The sequence below is a fragment of the Scylla paramamosain genome, chromosome 43 (assembly GCF_035594125.1).
Source record: "Scylla paramamosain isolate STU-SP2022 chromosome 43, ASM3559412v1, whole genome shotgun sequence".
NCBI lineage: Eukaryota > Metazoa > Arthropoda > Malacostraca > Decapoda > Portunidae > Scylla > Scylla paramamosain.
The window spans coordinates 8,278,481-8,302,283 of NC_087193.1; the positions used below are offsets into that span (position 1 = coordinate 8,278,481).

General features: G+C 40.9%; 1 long non-coding RNA gene across 2 annotated transcripts; it reads left to right on the forward strand.

Annotated features, from left to right (window-relative positions):
- The first annotated feature begins 12,919 nt into the window (after positions 1 to 12,919).
- Positions 12,920 to 18,500, forward strand: LOC135093580 (uncharacterized). 2 transcript variants are annotated; one of them, XR_010263429.1, is made up of 4 exons: positions 12,920 to 13,123; positions 13,928 to 14,004; positions 16,348 to 16,419; positions 18,002 to 18,500. It is a non-coding gene; the product is annotated as an uncharacterized LOC135093580 (long non-coding RNA). The 2 variants fall into 2 exon arrangements; XR_010263428.1 differs by having other exon boundaries at positions 12,922 to 13,186.
- Positions 18,501 to 23,803: the final 5,303 nt, after the last annotated feature.

Consider the following 23,803-nt stretch of genomic DNA (forward strand, 5'->3'; position numbering starts at 1 on the left):
GAGATGAGAATGGTAAAAAGGAAGAGAAATGAGATAAGAATATGAAGAAGAGGAAGATGAAGAACAACAAAACGATAGAAAAAATAAAAAAAAACAAAAAAATATGAAAAAGAAGAAAAAGATTAAGAATGAGAAAACAAAGATAACAGAAAAGGAACAAAATGAGAGAGAGAGAGAGAGAGAGAGAGAGAGAGAGAGAGAGAGAGAGAGAGAGAGAGGAGAGAGAGAGAGTGAGAGAGAGAGAGAGAGAGAGAGAGAGAGGGTAAAATAAAAAACACACTCAAGACGCATAATGCACTAAATGAAACGCCAAATACTCCCAGCGTATCCTAGTAATTACTTCCCACAATTGGAGATACTGGCCCGGAGGGGAAACAAAGCCCAATATTTTAACAAGATCCGGGAGACATGAGAAGGACCAAGATTTTTACACTAATGACCAATTCCTTCCACCTGGTTTGCTACTTAGACCAGGTAATGAAAGCCGCGGCGCCAGGTGAGACACAGGTGTGATGAGGGACGGCAGGTAATATACGAGAGCATGATTGTTGTTAATTAAAATGAGTTTTTTTTTTTTTTGTGTGTGTGTGTGTGTGTGTGTGTGCCCTACCGGTCTGTCTGTCCTAATGAGTGAACAAGCTCCTGTATTACGTCTGTGGGTATGTAACAAGGAGAGATATTTAAGTAGTAATGGCGGTTGTTTAGATAATGTTTGTCTCTCTCTCTCTCTCTCTCTCTCTCTCTCTCTCTCCTCTCTCTCTCTCTCTCTCTCTCTCTCTCTCTCTCTCTCTCTCTCTTTTATTTCAGATTACCTAGTATATTTTATCGAAAAGCCTCGTAAGGGCCAATATATATGTTGCTGTTTGCTCTTCTGTCATGAAACTAACCTCTCTCTCTCTCTCTCTCTCTCTCTCTCTCTCTCTCCTCTCTCTCTCTCTCCTCTCTCTCTCTCTCTCTCTCTCTCTCTCTCTTTCCAAACCTTTCAGCTCTTTTTCCCATCTCTTTCATTTTGGTTCTTCCTGCAAAGATATTTATTTGATTTCATGTATGATTTCTCGCGTATATACAGGGCTCCATTTTCTCTCCCCATCATTTTCTAGCTTGCTTCCAACTCTCTCCCTCGCCCTCTCTCTCTCTTTCTCTCTCTCTCTCTCTCTCTCTCTCGCTCTCTCTCTCTCTTGAGGGGAAGTGAAAAGAGGAGACAGAAAAGAAAGGAAAAAGGAGGGCGGCCAAGGGGGGGGAAGAGAGAGAGAGAGAGAGAGAGAGAGAGAGAGAGAGAGAGGAGAGAGAGAGAGAGAGAGAGAGAGAGAGAGAGAGAGAGAGAGAGGCACCAGCGCAGGTTTTCCATCTAATGAGGAGGTCGAGGCAGGATTTTCCACTTGTTACCGCCTCTGTTTCATCACCTTCGTTCAACTTCAGTGGGTTTCGTCCGCGTCGGGTGCGAGGGAGGGCCGGGGCGTGAGCGAAGAGGCGGCACAGGACACAGAGGCCCCGGGGAAAGCGGATGGAAGTGGCATCATTAGCGATGGCAGAGGCTCAGGCACTGATTGAGCCAATAGAGGATCGAAGAGGATCAAAACCTGAGTCAGGGGCGCTCAGGGGAATCCGATCCCGTTTCGCTGATTTTCAAATGATTGATAACTTTCGATTAAAAAGTTGACGCGTGTACACACCTAACATACATACATACATACATACGCACATACATACATGCGTACATACATATAAAGGGTTGGTTTGTCTACGTACGTGTGTGTGTTATAATCGTACAAGTATTTATTTTCCTTTGATAAATACAGCATTATCTTGCATGTAATTCGCCAGAGCCAAAAGTAGAGTCTATTGATGTCCAGAGAGAGAGAGAGAGAGAGAGAGAGAGAGAGAGAGAGAGAGAGAGAGAGAGAGAGAGAGAGAGAGAGAGAGAGAGAGAGAGAGACGGGTGGGGGATTGCAGAGACGGACAAAGAAAGATAAAGGGAATGTGTGTGTGTGTGTGTGTGTGTGTGTGTGTGTGTGTGTGTGTGTGTGTGTGTGTGTGTGTGTGTGTGTGTGTGTGTGTGTGTGTGTGTGTGTGTGTGTGTTCAGTCATTCATTCTACACGTTCTTTATCAGCAACACTAAATAGAAATAGGAGATTTAATTAAACAATCTCCTGCTAAATACACCACTACCTTATTTAAGCAAACAAAACCACACTGAAAAAAAAGATAAATAAATAAATGCTTTCAAACTTCCTTAATACACTCACTTACTTAAAAGATACGAATAAAAAAAGTAAGTAAGAAAAAGAAACAAAGGAAAGGCAACATGTCTACTCTTCAAATACAGGACATTACGAAATACATTAGTAGCCTTACCACTACAGTAAACAACCCTATCATACCGTACCCATGTCATACACCTGATATACCATACCCCACCACACCCTTGCCGCATCTCCCTGTCACCCTATACCATGCCCTACCTCACATCTCAACCATGCCCCTGCCTCTTCCCCTACAGTTGTTTGTCTCGTAAAGTCAGCAATTATAATGAAGATATTTTGGTTGGGGCGCAGCACCCTCAAAGGTCTTGTTGAGATGTAGACAAAAATAATGAGAGAGGGGAAGAAGGAGGGGTCAAGAGGAGAGGAGGAGAGGAGAGGGCGACCGGCGAGAAGAGGGACAAGAGGAGAGAGGAAAGAGGAGGTGTTTGTAGGATGGAGAGAGGAGGAGGAGGAGAAGGAGGAGGAGGAGGAAAAATTGTGTATAAAACATGCGAGAAAAGCGATAGGAAAGAAAAGAAAGATGAATAAGAGAAGGAAAAGAAAATATAAAAGACGAACAGGAAAAGAAAACAAAGGAAAAAACAGAAGTGCAGGAAAACAAGAAGAAAAGAGATGAGGAAAAATAAGATAATGGAGCGAGGAGAGAGAGAGAGAGAGAGAGAGAGAGAGAGAGAGAGAGAGAGAGAGAGAGAGAGAGAGAGAGAGAGAAACACAAAACGGAACCAAGAAATAAGAAAACTGAACACACACACACACACACACACACACACCACCACCACCACCACCACCACCACTACTACAAAATGCTGCCAGGTATACAAAATTAATCCCTTTCATTACTTCTTATTACCTGTGGAGCTTCCAGTAATTGTCCAAAACACCTGTATTTCCGGTACGCAAGGTGATATTGAGTGGGGAGTTGGGGGGAAGGTGTATACATTAAAGCTAAATATACATAAACACCAACCCTGTATACATACTTCCTCTTTTTTTTTTTTTTCGTTCGCTGGGGAAAATACTGCGAGAGGAGAGTGGGCATAGGTAAAGGAGGAGGAGGAGGAGGAGGAAGGCAAGACGAGGAGAAAAGAAGAAGAATAACAACAAGAACAAGAGCTAGAACAACAACAACAACAACAACAACAGAAGAAGAAGAAGAAGAAGAAGAAGAAGAAGAAGAAGAAGAAGAAGAAGAAGAAGAAGAAGAAGAAGAAGAAGAAGAAGAAGAAGAATACAAAGAAATAGAAAAAGAAAATCACGTTTACAAATGAAGACAGAGAGCAGCAGCAGCAGCAGATCTTTTGTCTCCTACAAACACATGCTTCATGATGAAACAAACACCAGCCTTGGCAAGAACAGGATACTGCATTAGGTTAGGTTACGTTAGGTTAGGTTAGGTTAGGTTAGGTTTGGTTAGGCTAGGTTAAGTTAGGTTAGGTTTGGTTAGGTTAGGTTAGGTTAGGTTAGGCTAGGTTTGGTTAGGTTAGGTTAGGTTAGGTTAGGTTTGGTTAGGTTAGGTTAGGTTAGGGTAGGTTAGGTTAGGTTAGGTTAGGTTAGGTTAGGTTAAGCTAGGTTTGGTTAGGTTAGGTTAGGTTAGGTTTGGTTTGGTTTGGTTAGGTTAGGTTAGGTTAGGTTTGGTTAGGTTAGGTTAGGTTAGGCTAGGTTTGGTTAGGTTAGGTTAGGTTAGGTTAGGTTAGGTTAGGTTAGGCTAGGTTTGGTTAGGTTAGGTTAGGTTAAGTTAGGTTTGGTTAGACTAGGTTTGGTTTGGTTTGGTTAGGTTAGGTTAGGTTAGGTTAAGTTACGTTAGGGTAGGTTATGTTAGGTTAGGTTAGGTTAGGTTAGGTTTGGTTAGACTAGGTTTGGTTTGGTTAGGTTAGGTTAGGTTAGGTTTGGTTAGGTTAGGTTAGGTTAGGTTACGTTACGTTAGGGTAGGTTAGGTTAGGTTAGATAGTTAGGTTAGGTAGTTAGCTTAGATTAGGTTAGGTTAGGTTAGATAGTTAGGTTAGATAGTTAGGTTAGGTAGTTAGATTAGGTTAGGTTAGGTTAGGTTAGGTTAGGTTAGGTTAGATAGTTAGGTTAGATAGTTAGGTTAGGTAGTTAGATTAGGTTAGGTTAGACTAAGTGAGTGTGTGTGTGTGTATGTCTCGTTTTCTGTTTACTGTTGAATTACTGAATTTTCTCCGATAGCATTAAATTCTCCTATTGCATGCAGATCTCCTGTTATTTATTTACTTATTCATTTTGTTAAGGAAGGAGATCAAGTAAAAAAAAAAAAAAAAAAACGTCAATTAGTCAGAAACCACGTCAATATATCTAAACATTTTTCAAGGTATTTACTTATCAAGGCGAATTTAACTGTTTAATTGGTACTTTAATTAACAACACTCCAAGACAAACCATTCCATTCATTTCTTACTCCAACGAAGGAAAGTGTTTGGCTTTATTACTTTGAAATCTTTTACTTAGCATACTGAAGCTGATATATTAAGTGAAGTTTGTACGATAATCTATTAGGAGATTACCTGTATTTATATTTGTGAGAAGGAGGAAGAGGAGGAAGAAGAGGGGAAGGGGGAGAAGAAAGGACAGGAGCAGGAGAGCGGAAAACACCGACAAATAAGGAAAGGGGAAAGGAAGGAAGGTAGGAAAATTAATGGAAATAATTAGGAGGGAAATTTGATGGTAGAAAAATTGTACTATTCATGAAAACATCGTCCCTAAAAGAAAAAAAGTGAATAAATGAAATTCCGAGAAATGGAACACACTGATATAAAGAAATGGGAGAGTTAATTATGGCAGACGGAAGGGGAAGGGAAGGGCGAGGAGCAAGGGACGGACGTGATGGGAAGTATGGTGTTAACGAAGAGAAATCAACGAAATAAACAAGACGCTGGACAGGAAAGATGGAGGGAAAGGATGAGAAAATGAAAGGAGCATTAGAACACCCACTAAATGATGGAAAAAAAAAAAAAAAACTGACGAAGGGAGATAAACGAAGAAAACGAGGTGGTGGGAAGGAAAGATGAAGGGAAAGAATAAGAAAATGAAAGACGCATTAAAAATAACACAAAGAAGACGATGGAAAAGAAACTGCACGATAAAACATTAGAGGAAAAGTTAAAAAAAAAACAAACAATGAAACACAACGTGAAGAAACTGACCTGAGAACAAAAGCAACACAAAAAGAACAAGAAGGTAATAGAAAAAAAAATGCAAGATACGTATTAGGAGAGAGTAGAAAATTATAGAACAAAGAAATAATAAGAAAACATGATATAGAAGTCCCCCCCCAAAAAAAAAAAAATTATATATAGTAACACAAAGTAAGAATACAAGATCGAGAGAAAGGAATACATATATAAGAAATAATAATGCAGTAGCGAGAAAGTATGATAAAAAATGGAAATATGAAAGGAAGGTATATACTACACAAGAAGAAGAATGAAAGAAGAAAATAAAGAAATGAGAGAAAATAAAAAAAATAATATTCACAAATAACATAAACTTTACAGACTGAGAATAGATGGATGGCACAAAGAAAACAATAACAAAACAACTTCAAATACAAATACAAATGAAGAACCATCTAAGAAAAATAAAGAAAAATAACAAACCAATAAACAAAACATGTAACAATTAAATAAAACGAAAGGGAGACTGAGAAAAAAAAATAAATACAAGAGAAGAACGAGAGAAAAGAAACATGAAAAGATCAAAATAAGAAACATGAAAACAGGAAGAAGAAAAGCAATGTAAGGTAAGAATGGAAGATAAAGAACAGAAGATGAAGAAAACACAGAAAATATAATGAAAGGAAGTGAGAGAAATAATGAGGAGAATTAAAATAAATATATAGGGCAAATAAGAAGAGATCAATAGCTGTAATCAATACCGTTAAATCAATCTTCGAAAGACGGCTGATTTCTTAATTAATTCCTCCTTTTTATTACTTTGCATATAGTTACTTTTTTAATGAGATCCTGTTAATATTTTTTTTATTTTCATTTATTTTTCCTAACATTTCCTTCGTTTGTTACCTTCGATAAGTGCCGCTTTTGTTACTAGTCCACCCCGAACGACCAGTCCCAAAGTTGTCATTAAACCAATTATTTGTCGAAAAGGAAAAACGCACGAAAGGAAATAAACAAAGAAAACGAGACGGTGGAACGGAAAGCTGGAGGCAAAAAAAAAAAATAAAATAAAATAAAAATAAATAAATAAATAAATAAATAAAAAAAAAAAAAAAAAAATAGAAGCATTACAAATAACACCAAGCAGATGATGGATTGGAAAAATACACAATAAACATTAAATGAAGAGTAAAACAAAATCAGTAAGTTGAAAATCTCCACTGTTACCAATACAACTATTACCTCTCTCTCTCTCTCTCTCTCTCTCTCTCTCTCTCTCTCTCTCTCTCTCTCTCTCTCTCTCTTGTAACTTCAATATTTCATCCTTCAATTCACAGCATCAATTACCTTCAACCTTTCCCTCTTAGTCTACCAGGTCACAATCAGGTCTTTCACAACTATACTATCAAGCATAACAAGCAATGCTATAACCACGCCTTTCATTAACATACATTACTAACTACCGTAACCAGCAATGCTATAATTAGTCCTTTTACTTCATTCCTAACGACCGTAACTAGAAATAACACAATGAGGCTTTTTACTACCACCAATTAATAGTTAACAATCGTAACTATCACACAGCCACGCCTTTCACTGCCACACTAACGACTATAACCAGCAGTAACACACCTAGGCCATCCACTCCTACCAATCACTGGCTAACGATCATAACTAAAGCACCATCACGCCCTTCACTGCCACACTAACAGTTATCACCGCAGTGACACACCCAGGCCATTCACTGCTACCAATTACCACTAACGACCGTAACTAGCAATACCCTCGTCAGCGCACTACTTGAACGACTTACCCCCCAAGTGCCAATTCATAACACAGTCTATATATCTCGCGTATACATCACGCCCAACACCCGCTGACTGGAGGGCAAGGTAGCGCTGACCCACACGTGCACTTAGGGCGAAATTCAGGCCATAATCAACGGACCGGAAGCTGTACTGAGGGTGGTGATGGTGGCAGTGGGTGGCGGGGCGGCGTGAGTTATGGGTCTTAGCAGGTGCTGAAGGAAAGTGGCCCAACCAGCTGATTTTGTTACGTTGAGTCGCTGATTATCACACACGCACTCTAATCTGTTATTTTTTTTTTTGTGTTATGCTCTTGTTACATTGCACTGAATTATTACACATTGTTTTGTTACCTTTTTTCTGTTACGTTCTATTGTTAAACTGCGTCTCATTATCACACGTTCATTTGTTACCTTTTTGTTACACTGTTATGTTACACTGTCTTATTATCGTACTTCTATTTCGTTACGTTTCTTCTTACACTCAGTTCTGTTACATGACGTCTTATTATCGTACTTCTATTTCGTTACGTTCTTTGTTACAATCATTTCTGTTACATTACGTCTTATTATCGTACTTCTATTTCGTTACATTTCTTCTTACACTCATTTCTGTTATATTACGTCTTATTATCGTACTTCTATTTCGTTACATTTCTTCTTACACTCATTTCTGTTATATTACGTCTTATTATCGTACTTCTATTTCGTTACGTTTCTTCTTACACTCAGTTCTGTTATATTACGTCTTATTATCGTACTTCTATTTCGTTACGTTTCTTCTTACACTCGGTTCTGTTATATTACGTCTTATTATCGTACTTCTATTTCGTTACATTTCTTCTTACACTCATTTCTGTTATATTACGTCTTATTATCGTACTTCTATTTCGTTACGTTTCTTCTTACACTCAATTCTGTTATATTACGTCTTATTATCGTACTTCTATTCCGTTACGTTCTTTGTTACACTCATTTCTGTTACATGACGTCGGATTATCCCTCTATCGCTACTTTTTGTTTAACTGTCGCTCACTCTATTTTGCAATCTAAATCTTATTCTGAATGCTGACTCTTCTCAACTCTCCCGTTTACCAGGCTGCAGTGGAAGCTATTAAGGTTTTCAAGGGTCCTTTCATGACTCCAGCGACAGTTTAACAGTCCTATGTAGATTCATGCACATTATCATTTTATACAGTCAATGGGAAAAAAATAAAAGGAAAAAAAAAATTATCGAGCTCCTGCATGAGGCCAGAACTATGCAAATGGCCACACTTAATAAATGTTACCAGCACAATTATGAACTGAAAGGATTGACAAGCTTAAGAAACTACTGTGCGAACGATTTAGATATTCAAGGATTCTTCATAATTTCAGTGTTAGTTTAATAAGGATTCCACACCATTAGAGACAGAATAGAAAACACATCCAACAACCTGCATTTTCCTAGATTTTCAAAGATTCTTGCACGTTTCTAGAGACAGTTTACCACGCATTCGATACCACTGACAAGCTGAAATCATGAGAATAGGACAAAACATCTAATCATCTCCGCAGCTTCTAAAAACAATCCTGACAAAAGAGCAAAGCGTTAAAGAATACAGGCCTCTTTACCATAGTCTCTCTCTCTCTCTCTCTCTCTCTTGGCAAATATCGTTTTTTTCCTCCTACATCATCTAAAAACATTTCTGGTAAGCGAGCAAAGCGTTAAAGAACAAAGGCCTCTCCTCCATAGTCAAATTTTTCTCCCTCTTTCTCGGCAAATAGCGGGTTTTTCCCCTTTTGTGCCCGACCAACCTCCTGCACGCATTGAAATAAGTAAGATTAAAGATAAATCCCGTGCCTGGAGAACGCCCGGCGCGGTTGACGGCGGGGCGCGATGGAGAGACCACAAATGAGCTTCTTTGAGAGTCCACCAGTCCCGGCGATTCACTTTTCACCGTTTTCTGAATCATGAAGATAAATGATTTCGAACACACGTTTTCATTAAAGTGCATTTGTCCTCTTTTCCTCACCCCCTCTCCCTCTCCCTCTATCCCTCCCTTCCCTCTAGAGTCTGGCAGGGAGGCGGCATGGTGATAATTGGATGATAACATGATTTATATACCTTGCTACGTTCCCTCCCTCCCTTCTCCCCTTTGCTCCCTTGCTTCAATGAGGGGAGGAAAGGGGTGAGAAAGGGGAAAGAGAGCCACCTGGGTTAACGAGAGAGGGGAGAGAAGGGGGACGAAGGGAGAGAACTGAAAGGAAGAACAAACACCAGCTGATCTCTTGGCCCTTACGAGATGGTGATGAATGAAACTATCTTGTCTAAACTGAGAGATGCAGATAGTAAAATACAGCGGATAGTTATGAGACAGGATAGTAACTAGACAGATAGTAACAAGAATGAAATGGAGAATATAGGAGAAATGGAGAAAGGGAGATGAAGAAGAGAAGGAGGAAGGATAAACTGATAAACAGGAAAGGGCAAAATCAAGAACTGGAACGTGGAAGCAGAAACAGATGAAGGGAGGAGGAGCAGGAGGAAGAGGAGGAGGAGGAGGGGGAAGGGGGGAGGAGGGGAGCATAAAGGGGGCGAAATATAAAGGGAGGATAAAGGGGGAGATAAAGGGCAGTATCAGTGTCGCGGAGATTTAATATATCAAAGGGGTAGTGATGATTTAAATGTAGCGATAGTTAGTAGAGTAGCGGCGCCCACTTGTTAGCGCGGCGTGACCCTCGTTAAGGCCTTGTTCCCCTCGGCCCTTCACACCCCAGGCAGGGCAGAAAGGGTGTGTGCTAATTGAGGGTGTGACAATACAGGCTGGCTGGTGCACGGCCGGGCGGTCAGGTGTGTGTGTGTGTGTGTGTGTGTGTGTGTGTGTGTGTGTGTGTGTGTGTTTGCTTATCTAATGTAAGTATATATATATTTTTTTTTCTGTACAATTTGTAGCAGATGAATATGTTTTAGAAGCAAATAAAAATCTTGCTCTTTATCTCTTAAATAACGTGAAATTGCATCAAATCATGTCTCCACACACACACACACACACACACACACACACACACACACACACGCACTACATTACACTTACGCAAAGTACTTAACCGTGAACGCCACTTAATTAAATCAACGCTAAAACCTGTTATCTCGATCCTCTTTTCCACCAGATTAACCCGCTACGCTCACTGGTAATGCCTGAATCGAGTGTGCACAGCCGCCTCTTAGTGCACGAAAACCACGTAGTAAGGAGGATCCAATACCCTTATGACCCCAAACATGAGCAGTACAGAGGTTCTAGTGCTGTATCCTCTGTGTTAGCTTCTTCCCGCTACCCACGAAAAGATTTTCTCTGCATTAGAAAATTTAAATTCATAAAAAAGTAGAAGGAAAATATTGATATGGAAAGTGTTTATCAATGAGTAAAGTGTGGAATTTTACTTTCTGGAGTTTTAAAAGTGAAATATGGTTATAATTGAATGTTATCATCTATGCATCATTCATGTGAACGAACACAAAGGAATATTTAACATACGCACAAGGTGAATCCTTAAAGTAACACATCTCTCTATTATCTGCTATAAATTTTTGACATAGAATTTTCTTTTTTCGATTTTGTTAAGGGCCCGACCTGGAGTAAAAATACGAAAACACTTTTATATTACGGCACTAAACATATCACATACAAGATTATTTATGCATTATCAATCAGTTCAATTCCACACACACACACACACACACACACACACACACACCATATAAACTCGACAGATCCAGCCAAGCTTTATCATTACTCCTGTTCTGAGTACGAAAATTCACAGGAAGTTCAACATTTACCATCATTAGCCACTATAGTCAACAAGAGCCTCGCGCCTGACAGGTAAACACACACACTCACACATCCCACTCCGTTATTATTCATTAGGTGGTACAGAAATTCTCAGCACCGTGCACCCTTATATTTTTCTTCCTTTCTACAAATACGGACAACCTCCTAACCTGTTATTACGTGTTAAGTCGCACATAACTTCTTACGAAAACAAAGTCCGGCCCTATATTTAATTTTGTCATCCCATTTTCTAAATTGTTATTATTCACTGCAATCATGTTCCTTAATGCACAGTAGGGTAACGCAGTTTTTCTTATAATTTCCAAGGTAACAAAATTTATAAGTCAGGAGTCTTTCTTACACTTATTCACGTCTCTCCACGTTCTAGGCTGCCATTATTTACTAAGCAATTATTTTATGTCTGGTTATCTAGTCTCAATAAAATGACGGAATTCTTAAAGTACTGCAGTCTCGCTTTTTTCGATTTTCTAGATTGTTATAAACTAGATGCTTTTTGTTATCTATCAGCAACTATTAGCACTCCTAGATATATTCATGAACTACATCCTACCTTTATTTTCTCCCTGTCTTCACGTATAGATTGTTAATATTATCCATAGATTGTTCATGCATTGCAATTTAATTTTATTTTCTATCCTTCTCTACATATTACAGGCTGTTATCATCACTCCATATATAGGACCAATTTTACTTTCATCCTGTCTCTACATTCTCAACTTTCCTTTCGGGTATCAACATTTTTTAAGACAAGGTGATTACAGTGGTGTGAAATCATTCCCCTTTAGGTTATCGGGGTCTTGTCTCCCTCTGGATGTGTCTTTGTGTGTATTCCTTACCTCCACTCACGTAATTACACATGACACGCATCCAGACGGGAATAATAAGCTGCTTTTTGTTATTTGTTCCTCCTGGCTGGGAAAGCACGCAGGCTCATGTGTGTTAAGGAGCGGCGGGATCTAGTGAGCGTGTTGTTCGTGTTGCATATTTCACAACAACAACAACAACAACAACAACAACAACAAAAACAACAACAACAACAACAACAATAATAATAATAATAATAATAATAATAATAATAATAATAAGAAGAAGAAGAAGAATAGCGTCATTTCTTTGTTTCTTTTATTAATTTTCTTCTTTTCCTTGAGTCGATAGGAGCCGTGGGTCGACATTTCTATACCTATATAACAAAAACAACTAGCATTTTTCTCATAATTTCGACTCCCACTTCTCTGGTTAAGGCTCGTGATGTTACAAAGGGATTTAGTTACTTCGTTTTATGTGTAAGCAAGACTGGTATGGGAAAAAATAATGGATTTGGTTTTTTTTCTTTCACAGGATACGCCGAAAGCAACAGTGAATGAACGTCTCTCTCTCTCTCTCTCTCTCTCTCTCTCTCTCTCTCTCTCTCTCTCTCTCTCTCTCTCTACATGCACTTAATCTCTAATTGCATAGAATTCACTTATTATACAACTTTGTGCAACCCTGTGTGTGTGTGTGTGTGTGTGTGTGTGTGTGTATGCCATCGATACCTGCAGCTGCCACTTCACTTATGGTCACACACACACACACACACACACACACACACACACACACACACACACACACACACTAACCAACTAACTAACGAACAAACAAAACAAACACCAAAAAATGAAGGAAAAAAAAAAAGCAACATAAATAATTAGTTTTCTTCTCTCTCTCTCTTTCTCTCGTCTCAATCATTTACCATCGTTCCCTGACAAATAATAATAAGAAATACTAGAGGCATAGTAACTTTCACCATCGCTTTGTACCTCTCAAGCTTATAGCACGTAACAACTATAATAAACTGAACGTACTTAAAAACACACATTTCCCTTTGTATGATCTCGCAAATTTTCGCCTCACCTTTAACCCACAATCTTCAACCTCCTATTTATTACCGGAACGCTGCTTTATAAAGATATATCACTGGTTCACTTTCATTATGGTTTCCGAGCTTGTTTACGTCTGGGATTGCCTCAAGGACTTGGGCTGCGATAGAGGGCGGTAGTGAGGCGGTCAGACTCGTTTGGTGAGGTGAGGCGAGGCTACACTGGGAAGACCTTCAGGTAGTACAGGGAAATTACAGGGTGAAGGTACAGCACAGCGCAGGTGTGCAGGGGTTTCTCAAGGTGTGTGTGTGTGTGTGTGTGTGTGTGTGTGTGTGTATGTGTGTGTGTGTGTGTGTGTGTTTGGTACTGGCACTATTATTCCTTTGTGTGTGTGGGTGTTTTATGTTTATTTATTCTCTCTCTCTCTCTCTCTCTCTCTCTCTCTCTCTCTCTCTCTCTCTCTCTCTCTCTCCTGCCGCCCTTCCTTCCTGTAGCAGCAGCCTCGTATACGCCGCATCACCAAACCTCATTTTCCCTAGTTATTTAGATTAATTGATTCAAATAGCACTTAATTACAGGCTTCATTCCTTCACTAACAGTACCCACGAATTACCCAAGACTCGGCAGGAGGTAAATAAACATAAATATTTTCCTAAACACTCACCCAGGGTCTGTCTTCTAAATGAGGACATGTTTTACACCTTATAAGTCCTCCAGTAGGTTAAAATTGATCGAACGTGTTTTTGCAGGGGAAGTATAAAATAATAACCGCTATGCATAAACGTATATATAACTCTATCAAATACAACACCTGGCCTTGATGCATCATTACTACCATACTCTATTTACTGTCATTATCACTTCCTTCATTAGACTTTACTTTTTGCTTACTGGATAGTGAAGGTGAGGAGACAGACAGACAGACAGACACACACACACACACACACACACACACACACACACACACACACACACACACATAACACGTACACTACCAGACTCATCTCTTCCTCTCACTTCTGTCCCTTCCTTCGTCAGCAGAACCTCCACTAGTTTCACATTCCTGCTGACACTAAGCCCGGTGGATCAAGCAATGCAGATAAGAGCGAGAAAATGAGGTGAGTTTTAAATGTCTAAATGTGGTGACTCTTAGTGTTGGTGATTGGGAAAGGGGAACGTTACTTGTGATATAAGTGTCTAGTCGTACCTATCCCCCCCCTCTCTCTCTCTCTCTCTCATAGTTTCCTAAAAAAAAATCACATACATTTCTTCACCTTATCTCCTTTTCATTTCCCTAACACATGCATCCCTCCTCCCTTCGTCCTGCCCTCCCTCCTGCTTACTCGTTCCCCCTTTGACCCTTCAACCTCTCGCTCTCCATCTCCCTCCCTCCGCCTCTCCCCCCGTCAGCATCACCATACTTATCAGGCACCTCGCTGGCTCCTCATAGATTTCCCACTGGTAAGCAATATGTAAAACAAACAGAGGAGGTCCCAGCCGCTCGCCCTCGTGCCATTTCAACCCGTGATGGATACTGATTTTCTCCAGATACGATAAGCTTATAGGGATGAGCGGCTGGAGGAGGAGGAGGAGGAGGAGGAAGAAGAGGAGGAGGAGGAGGAGGAGGAGGAGGAGGAGGAGAAGGAGGAGGAAGAAAGAGGAAAGGAGAAAGAGGGTGAGAGTTAGGGAAGGGATTGTTTCTCATTCTCTCTCTCTCTCTCTCTCTCTCTCTCTCTCTCTCTCTCTCTCTCTCTCTCTCTCTCTCTCTCTCTCTCTCTCTCTGTTTCATCGGGTTCTTTTCTTATATACGTCTGTTTAATGAAGTTTAGGTAATGTAACTTAACCTAACCCAACTTAACCTAACTTAATCTAACCTAACCTAACGTAATTTAACCTAACCTTATCGTAACCAAGCATACTCTGGCATAACATACTATTAATAATGCTACCAATACTACTACTACTACTACTACTACTACTACTACTACCACCACCACCACTACTACTACTACTACTACTACTACTACTACTACTACTACTACTACCATTACATGACAATAACAGGTTTTAAAAAAGTTAAATGTTACATGGACAGTAAACGCCTTTTTTTGGTAGCGGGGAACAGTGTCTAGCAGCTGTTTCGTGCGTACATAAATATTCTGTACTTATCCCCCCCCCTCCAATGAGCGTCTGGATTGTTCTCACCTTCTACACAATCGTCCTTATCTTATCTTCAAAATACCTTTAAATCTTCTTGTGTCTTTCTGTTTCTTCTTTTTTTTCTGCTCTTTTACTCCTTTACTCTTCTTTCAATCATGCCTTCGTCCTAATCTAACTTAACTCATGTAACTTAATGTAACCTCTTCACTCTTCTTGTATCTCGCTTTTATCACTTCTTCCTCGTTCTCTCTTTACGCCTTCTTCACCTCTTCCCTTCTCTTTCTTCCTTTCTTGCTCTTGTTATTCCACTTCTTTCTAACCTTGCCTTCATCTCTTCCTTTCTCGTTTCTTTGTTATATTTTTACTGTTATCACACTCTCACCTGTTCTTCCTCATCTCTTTCTCCACCTCTTTATTAATTCTCCATACTTTAATTCCTGTCTTATCCCATTTTAATCTCTCGTTCTTCATCCTGCCTTCACCTCTTCATTTCCTCCTCCTTCTCATACTCTCACTCTCTTATTTTACCCTCGCCTCCTCCTCCCGGCTTGTTCTCACCTTTCTCCCTCTCGTCTGCACTATAAACTATCAAAGGTCCCATCTTCTCACAACCTTCATTATCCTTTCTCTACTTCATTATATTCTTTCATCCTATTCCTTTCTTTTTTATCTCTCGTCTCTTAGTGTATCTCCTTATCCCTTTTTTTTTTCCCTTTCTTTCACCCTGTCACTCTTCCTGTCAACCTCACAGCTGGTAGGGAGAAATATCACACGGTACACCCTTGCTGCCTCCACCCATTCACCCTTCCACCTCGCTCCTCCACCCTGCTGAGACCTTCTTCCCTTGCCATCTCCCTAATGCATCTGAACAATACATCGCGCCTCCCATAACATAAAGCATTGAAGATATCGCTCCCCATGATGTCTATATAACTCTCAGGGAACAGCATCTTGGTGGAGTGACGCGGGGGGAGTTATTGGAGCCTTCCTTCTCTCTGTCAGGGTGAAGTTATTGCGACCTACAGGTAAGGGTGGTTATTAATATTGCTACTTCTACTACTATTACTACTGCTGCTATTACTGCTGCTGCTGCTTCCACTAGTAAGGTTTATGCTAGCACTTCACACGACTACCCTAACCTAACGTAACTAAAGGTGGATATCACTATTGTTGCTGCTGCTGCTACTACTACTACTACTACTACTACTACTACTAAACCTAAAATTTCCACATGTAAAAACGCATCTAAAAAAAACCTAACCTAACCTAACACCATCCCAACCTTCTCTTCCTCACCTCAGCCACAAGCCACACCATTCCCAGAGGCGCCACCGTCCCTAGCGAGGCCTGACCTTGCTGGCTCATCTGTGCAGGTATGAGGGAGCCATGCAGTGATAGATTAATTGTGTACGGCTACTAGAAAGACACGTGGGAAGGGAGTTACCTGTGCCCCTTCATCTCTCTCTCTCTCTCTCTCTCTCTCTCTGAGGGTAAGAGGAGAGAGAGAGAGAGAGAGCAGAGAGGTGAGCAGGACATGTTATCTCAACGTAATTTATACCTTCCGTGTCCTGTCCAGTCCCTCCCGCCATCCTGACGAAGACGAAGAGGCCACAGAGAGAGAGAGAGAGAGAGAGAGAGAGAGAGAGAGAGAGAGAGAGAGAGAGAGAGAGAGAGAGAGAGAGAGAGAGAGAGAGAGAGAGAGAGAGATGATAAGTGTTATGAATCTTTGGTTACATGTGGAAATTAATCTAACGAGTACTGATGGTGGTGGTAATGGAGGAGGTAATGGAGGAGGAGGAGGTGGTGGTGGTGGTGGTGGTGGTGGTGGTGGTGATGATGATGATGATGATGAAGCTTGTGGTTTTACCTTGTACCTGTCTCACTACTCTCCACCCGTCCACCTACCACCACCTCACCCACGCACTTCACCACCACTACCTCCACCACTCCTATCCTCCTCCCCACTCACCCCTCCCTCCATTCACCTCTACATCTCCATACAGTCCACCAATCACCTCCACTTAATTTCCATCTTCTACCACACACTTCCTTCATCCTTCCACTTCTACATCCACTCCACCTCCACCAGCTTCCCTTATCATCTCCCTTCCCCTTCATCTCCCTCCACATCCTCTCCTCCACCTCTGCCTCTCCTCTACCTCCACTAGCCGGCCGTTCACTCTCACTGTTTAATTATTTATAAACCCTGTATAGCCCTTTTACCTGACTTCACCTGAGGGCAATTAATTAACTCTCCGTACAGACGCTTGAGGACAAAATGGGGAGCGAGGAATTGACGAATAATTTTCATAGTGAATATTTTTTTTTTTTTCGCTACGACCTAAAATTGCAAAATGAAACTTTACATTTAGGTATTAAGTTTAAAATAACGTTATTCGGTACTTCGATGGTTAAAGTTGAAATGTTTGAATGAAAAGGCTATTAGATTTTATATATATGTGTGTGTGTGTGTGTGTGTGTGTGTGTGTGTGTGTGTGTGTGTGTGTGTGTGTGTGTGTGTGTGTGTGTGTGTGTGTGTGTTACCATATGTAATTGGTATATACTTGTATGTTATTATAATCGGTATGTGTAGAGTATGTTACTATGCCTATTTTCACGAGGGGCAAAGGAAAAGTTTTAACCCTTTCACTGCTAAATGACACATCTTTCTTTAATTACTAATCACTCTGAAACATCTATTTTTATTCTCCGACCACCTCTAAAAAATGTAATGCCAACAGATTACAAAACGTATTCTTTTACATTCCCTTCTTTGTTTTACTCTTTGACTGCTAAATGACACATCTTTCTTTAAATACGAATCATTCTGAGACATCTATTTTCATTATATAAACAATCCAAACACCGTAATGCTTAAAAAATTGCAAAAACGTATACTTTTTGACTCCCTTATTTCTTGTACGTGCTTATAAAGATTCCGTGCATTTCCTTAAGTGTTGTGAATTGCTGCATCCGGATGTGATGATCTACGGAACACGAGATCAAGGTGGACGTTTCTCAAGTCATCGTGGAGCGGCCAAGGAACACTCCCATGCTTCTTATCAATCCTCAATGGGGCCTGCACGGAAGGTCTGGCAGGCGGCGTGTTTGCAAGGGCGTCATTCTAAAAATCTTGCCTGCGCTACTGCTGCCTGGCTGACCAACTAAGCCTCCGTAAGGGAACGAGGGTACAAGACTAAAGGAAAGATGAATAGTGGTAAAAATGTGTACCGGCTGCTATAGGTTAGGAATATTAAAAAAAAGGTCTACAATGTTTCCAGTAATTGAGTGTTTAAAATCTACGTTGCTATTCCCTTGCAAAAAAATACAACTACTTTTTTTTTTTTTTTCTCTCTCTCTCTCTCTCTAAGGATAATAGAATAATTTTAGTCAGCCATTAAAAATTCCACGTGTACATTCTCTTCCAATAAAATGTCTCCAGTAATTGATGGCGGAAAATAAAGAGTTTTTAGAAATATATTGATACGAGTCCCTATCTTTATTCCATTAATTTCCCGGCAACTGACATGAAAAGTTAATCAGCTGCGCCTCGGTGAAGCCAGAATTGTTTGGCCAGATGGGATTGTTCCGTAACTTTTGTGGCGGGCGTACACACACACACACACACACACACACACACACACACACACACACACAGTAATATGTATTGTAGTAGTAGTAGTAGTAGTAGTAGGAGGAGGAGGAGGAGGAGGAGGAGGAGGAAAAAGAAGAACAAGAACAAGAAGAACAAGAAGAATAAGAACAAGAACAAGAACAAGAAGAAAAACAAGAACAAGAACAAGATCAAGAGGAACAGAAGACTATACAATATTAGTAAACACAAGGAAACCTCACCAACAGGAGAGGCGCACTCATTAAGACACAAAGATCAAGATTAAGACAAACCGGGACAAGTTTTACGGGAAAATTCTTGGCGGGAAAAAAAAAAAAAAATACAAAATAATAGAAATTCCAAATACTGATAAACTCACTGATAAAGGAAAAATATAGACGTGCAAAATGAATATAAAATGCACACGAGTCTAAACGCTCTCCTATGATTCAATGTATAAATTATATGACAGTTTAAACTCTAATAAATATACGTGCAGTGAGACTAACAAAGAAAGTAAATAAATAGGAGTGAAAATTTTGTATATTCCAATTTTTCCTGAGAGAGAGAGAGAGAGAGAGAGAGAGAGAGAGAGAGAGAGAGAGAGAGAGAGAGAGAGAGAGAGAGAGAGCTAATTTGCGTCGCTATCATCTCTTTATCTATTCTTATTATTTTCAGTGTAAATGATACCACTTGTTATCTTATCTCTGCCCGATGAGCGTCGAGCTGTGGTCCTCCCCGCCCCTCGATCCTTATCTCTCTCTTATCTCCCTTTGTAAAACACGACCACATGCATTTTTTTTTTTTGTCCAAGCAACTCCTTCAGTCAGAGTCGCTAATTTAATTTCTGTGTTCTTGGTAAGTTTTGCGTGCGTCCGGTGTGTGTGTGTGTGTGTGTGTGTGTGTGTGTGTGTGTGTGTGTGTGTGTGTGTGTGTGTGTGTGTGTGTGTGTATCATCATTATTATCATCATTACCATCATTATCATTATCATCATCACAATTATTAACATTGCCAACATACGTACACAACTTAAGACAAACATTATTTTTTTTTACCTTACACACACCTCACATTCTTGATCCAATCTTCCAATTTCCCCATGAGCACCTGTCCTCGCCCACGCCTTACAGCTCATCACTCACCACCCCACCACACACCCACAAAACCCTAAACTCAAATTCCCCTTTGATTTTTTCCCATCTGCCAGTCTATTTATACCTTCCCGATAAGGGGGGTGTAGTTTGGGTTCCCAGTCAGCCAATCAGGGACTTGAACACCTCTTAACTCTTCATTAACTCTTGATAACGGAGATAAGGGCATTGGATCCTTCTCTCTAGGCTCACTGTGGCGTTCAGTGCCAAGATATGTTTGGGTCCCGGTATCGTGGCCATTACTTCTCCTGGTACCATTATTCCTGAGCTTACCTGTGTATTGTACCTGCTTCACCTGTTCACTAACATTTATTAACACCTGAATCTCCATTTCCTTCACCGTGGGCTCCTATATATGTCTTCTTCCTCTATTCTTGTCTATGTCTTCTTTAGTGACTCCTCCTCCACCTCCTCCTCTTGCTTATCTTCCTTGTCTTCCTTCTCCTCCGCTATTAATACTAAGAACTATACCGACAAACACAAACACAAACACACACACACACACACACACACACCACATCACATCACATCACCACCAAACACCACCAAACACTACCACCACTACCACCACCTTTCAACACCCCTTCCTTCCCTCTCTCCTTCCCTCTCCCACCTTCCGCAGAAACGCCACTCAAATATTTTCCTACACCAATCAAGGAAAATGTCCCCCTTCAGCACCCGGAGGGAGGAACAACCTGGAGGAGGGAGAAAAAGAGGCGGAGGAGGAGTTATCGCAGAGGCATCAGAGAGCGGCCGTCTGCTCCACTCACGCCCCCCGCAGCTCGTGTTGGTATTGTAAATTGACCCTCGGTGGGGCGTCCGTGGCCAGCAGAAGAAGAAGAAGGAGGAGGAGGAGGAGGAGGAGGAGGAGGAGGGTAGTTAAGAATGGGAGATGAAGACGAATCTAAGAAAAGCTCCGCAAAAAAAAAAATGTAAAAGAAACAGAGGAAGGAGGAGGAGGAGGAGGAGGAGGAGGAGGAGGAGGAGGAGGAGGAGGAGGAGGAGGAGGAGGAGGTTACGTTTGTAGTGGTAGTGGTAAGGGTGGTGGTAAAAAAAAGACAGAAAGAGGAAGAGGAACAGAAGAAAAGAGAAGTGGAAGTGATAGAAGAAGAAGAAGAAGAAGAAGAAGAAGAAGAAGAAGAAGAAGAAGAAGAAGAAAGGAAGAAGTTAAATCCACAGTAACAAGTCATAAACACAATAACACTCTCCCCTTATCTTAAATTTGCTGAACCTACACCTCAAACTTTATCTGTAACAGCAAACTTTCTTAACCTGTATCTTATTCACCACCACCACCACCACCACCACCACCACCGCAGCCGCCGCCGCCTCCTACGGACTAGGACGGGAGAAAAGATTGGGACTCAGTTGGTCATTGATTGGGGATCTCAGCAGGGTGTTTTGAAGCCACCGCCCTCCCAGCTGGTTTCTTCTGCCCTCCCTCTACGCCTCCTTGCCTCTACGCCTCTCCTTCAACCCCTTCCTTCTCTCCCATCTCAGCCCTTCCCCTCTCTTTATCAACCTTGCCTGGTATTTATTTTTTTTTCCTTCTTATCTTCTGTGTTTTCTTTTCTTTTCTATCCTTCTCCCTTTTTTCGTTCTTCTCTTGTCTTGTGCCTTTTTTTTCTTCCTCCCTTCATTTTTTTCCTTTTTTTTCGTTCTCCCTATTTCTTTTCTATGTTCCTTTTTCCTTCGTTTTTTGTCGTGTGCCTCCTTTTTATTTCGCCCTCCCTTCCTCTTCCCTTGTTCTCCTATTTCGTTCCTCCTTTCTTTTTCTTTCTTCTTCCCTTTCTTTTTCTACTGTTCCTCTTCCACAAATCTGTTTTTCTTTACTATTTCTTATCTTCATTAACCTGGTTTTCATCCTTCCTCTTCATTTTCCTTCCTCCTTCTTTTATTCTTTCCTTGTCTCTCATACATCTTCTCTTTTCATTTCCAGTTCTTACCATCTTCATTTCCTCGTATCTTTGTTTTTTTTTCCATCATTTTCTCTCTTATTCTCTATACCTTCCTTTCTTCCCTTTCATCCTCTTTTTATACCTCTTAGCTCTTTCTCTCTCTCTCTCTCTCTCTCTCTCTCTCTCTCTCTCTCTCTCTCTCTCTCTCTCTCTCTCTCCTCTCTCTCTCACACGTGTTTTGCGTTAATTTTTTAATATATCTCTCCTTCCTTCCTTCTTTTCTTCCTTCCTTCATTCATTCCATTTGCAATCTCCCTTTCATTTCCCTATCATATTTCATCATATTATTTCTCTCTCACCTATTTGTTAATTACTATCTATTCATTCTTTCCTCCTTGGCTGTCTTCATCTTCCCTCCTCCTCCTCCTCCTCCTCCTCCTCTCCTCCTCCTCCTCCTCCTCCTCCTCCTCCTCTTCGCCCCCTCCTCCTCCACCACTTCCTGCATCATTAGGATAAAAACTCGTATTTCCTCATTAAAACACACACACACACACACACACACACACACACACACACACACACACACACACACACACACACATACACACACACACACACACACACACACACACACACCACACACACACGTCTATGGATTGTTTTGAAGTAAAAATTTGAGTTTTTTTTTTTTTTTTTTGGAAAAGATGGAGTGTTTGAGTGTGTGTGTGTGTGTGTGTGTGTGTGTGTGTGTGTGTGTGTGTGTGTGTGTGTGTGTGTGTGTGTGTGTGTGTGTGTGTGTGTGTGTGTGTGTGTGTGTGTGGGTGTGTGTGTGTGTGTGTTTGTATGGGGCTTCCCTTTCACTGGAGGTCCTCTCGTCAAGCTTCAATGGATGTATGGTTAGTGAAAAGATCAAAAGATTTTATTTTTAATAGAAGAGAAGGCGGGCAGCTCAAATACGAATTATAGATATGGTAGACTCTCTCTCTCTCTCTCTCTCTCTCTCTCTCTCTCCTCTCTCTCTCTCTCTCTCTCTCCCTCTCTCACTCTCTCTCTCTCTCTCTCTCTTCCTCCCTCCATCATTATTTTCCTGCTTATTACTTCTGTTTTTACTTCTTGTTCCCTCTTCACTCCCTTTATTCTCTTAGTTTTGTTCCCTTCCATGCCTTTCTCCACTTTCCCTTCTACATATTCTTTCTCCTTTCCTTTCTGTCCCTTCCTTTTCCTTTTTCCCCACTATTTCCCTTTCTCGCCATATTTCCATCATTCGTTTTTTTTTTTCCCCTTTCTTGTTCCTTTCCTTATTCATTATTTTCTATTCTTCATTTCGTTTATCTCCCCTTTTTCCACCTTCCTCTTACGTTCCTTCCCTCTTCCATCATCATCAGCTTTCTTTCCTCCATTCCTTCCTTCCTTTCCTTTCTTATTTTCTTTTTTCTGCTAATACCTTCTCCCTAATTCTTTCTCCCCTCTTATTATGCTCTTCTTTCCCTTCCTTCCCTCCTTCCTTCCCTTCTTCCCCTCCCTCCCTCTTTCCCTTCAAGGATCTTTTGGAAATTCCCTTCCCAGTTTCCTCTTACTGGCTCTAGTGGCCAAGGGGAAGAGGAGAGGGGAAACAGGAGGAAGAGGACAAGGGAAAGAGGAGGAGGAAAGGGAGAGAAAGGGGACAAGGGAAGAAGGGGAGATGCAAAATGGTGAACTGGAGAACAAGAGAACAAGGGAAAATAAGAGGAGGAGGAGGAGGAGGAGGAGGAGGAGGAGGAGGAGGAGGAGGAGGAGGAGGAGGAAAAATGGTTAGAAAGGCATTAAAAAGAAAAAAAAAGATAAATTAAGCGAATAAACCATAATGCCAGAGAGAGAGAGAGAGAGAGAGAGAGAGAGAGAGAGAGAGAGAGAGAGAGAGAGAGAGAGAGAGAGAGAGAGAAACCTACCAGAGAACTACTAATTATTATCTCTCTCTCTCTCTCTCTCTCTCTCTCTCTCTCTCTCTCTCTCTCTCTCTCTCTCTCTCTCTCTCTCTCTCTCTCCCCCAGACACCGAACGCGAGATAATAGGCGACCTGAGGGGAATCACATCTCTAATGACGGTAAATCCAG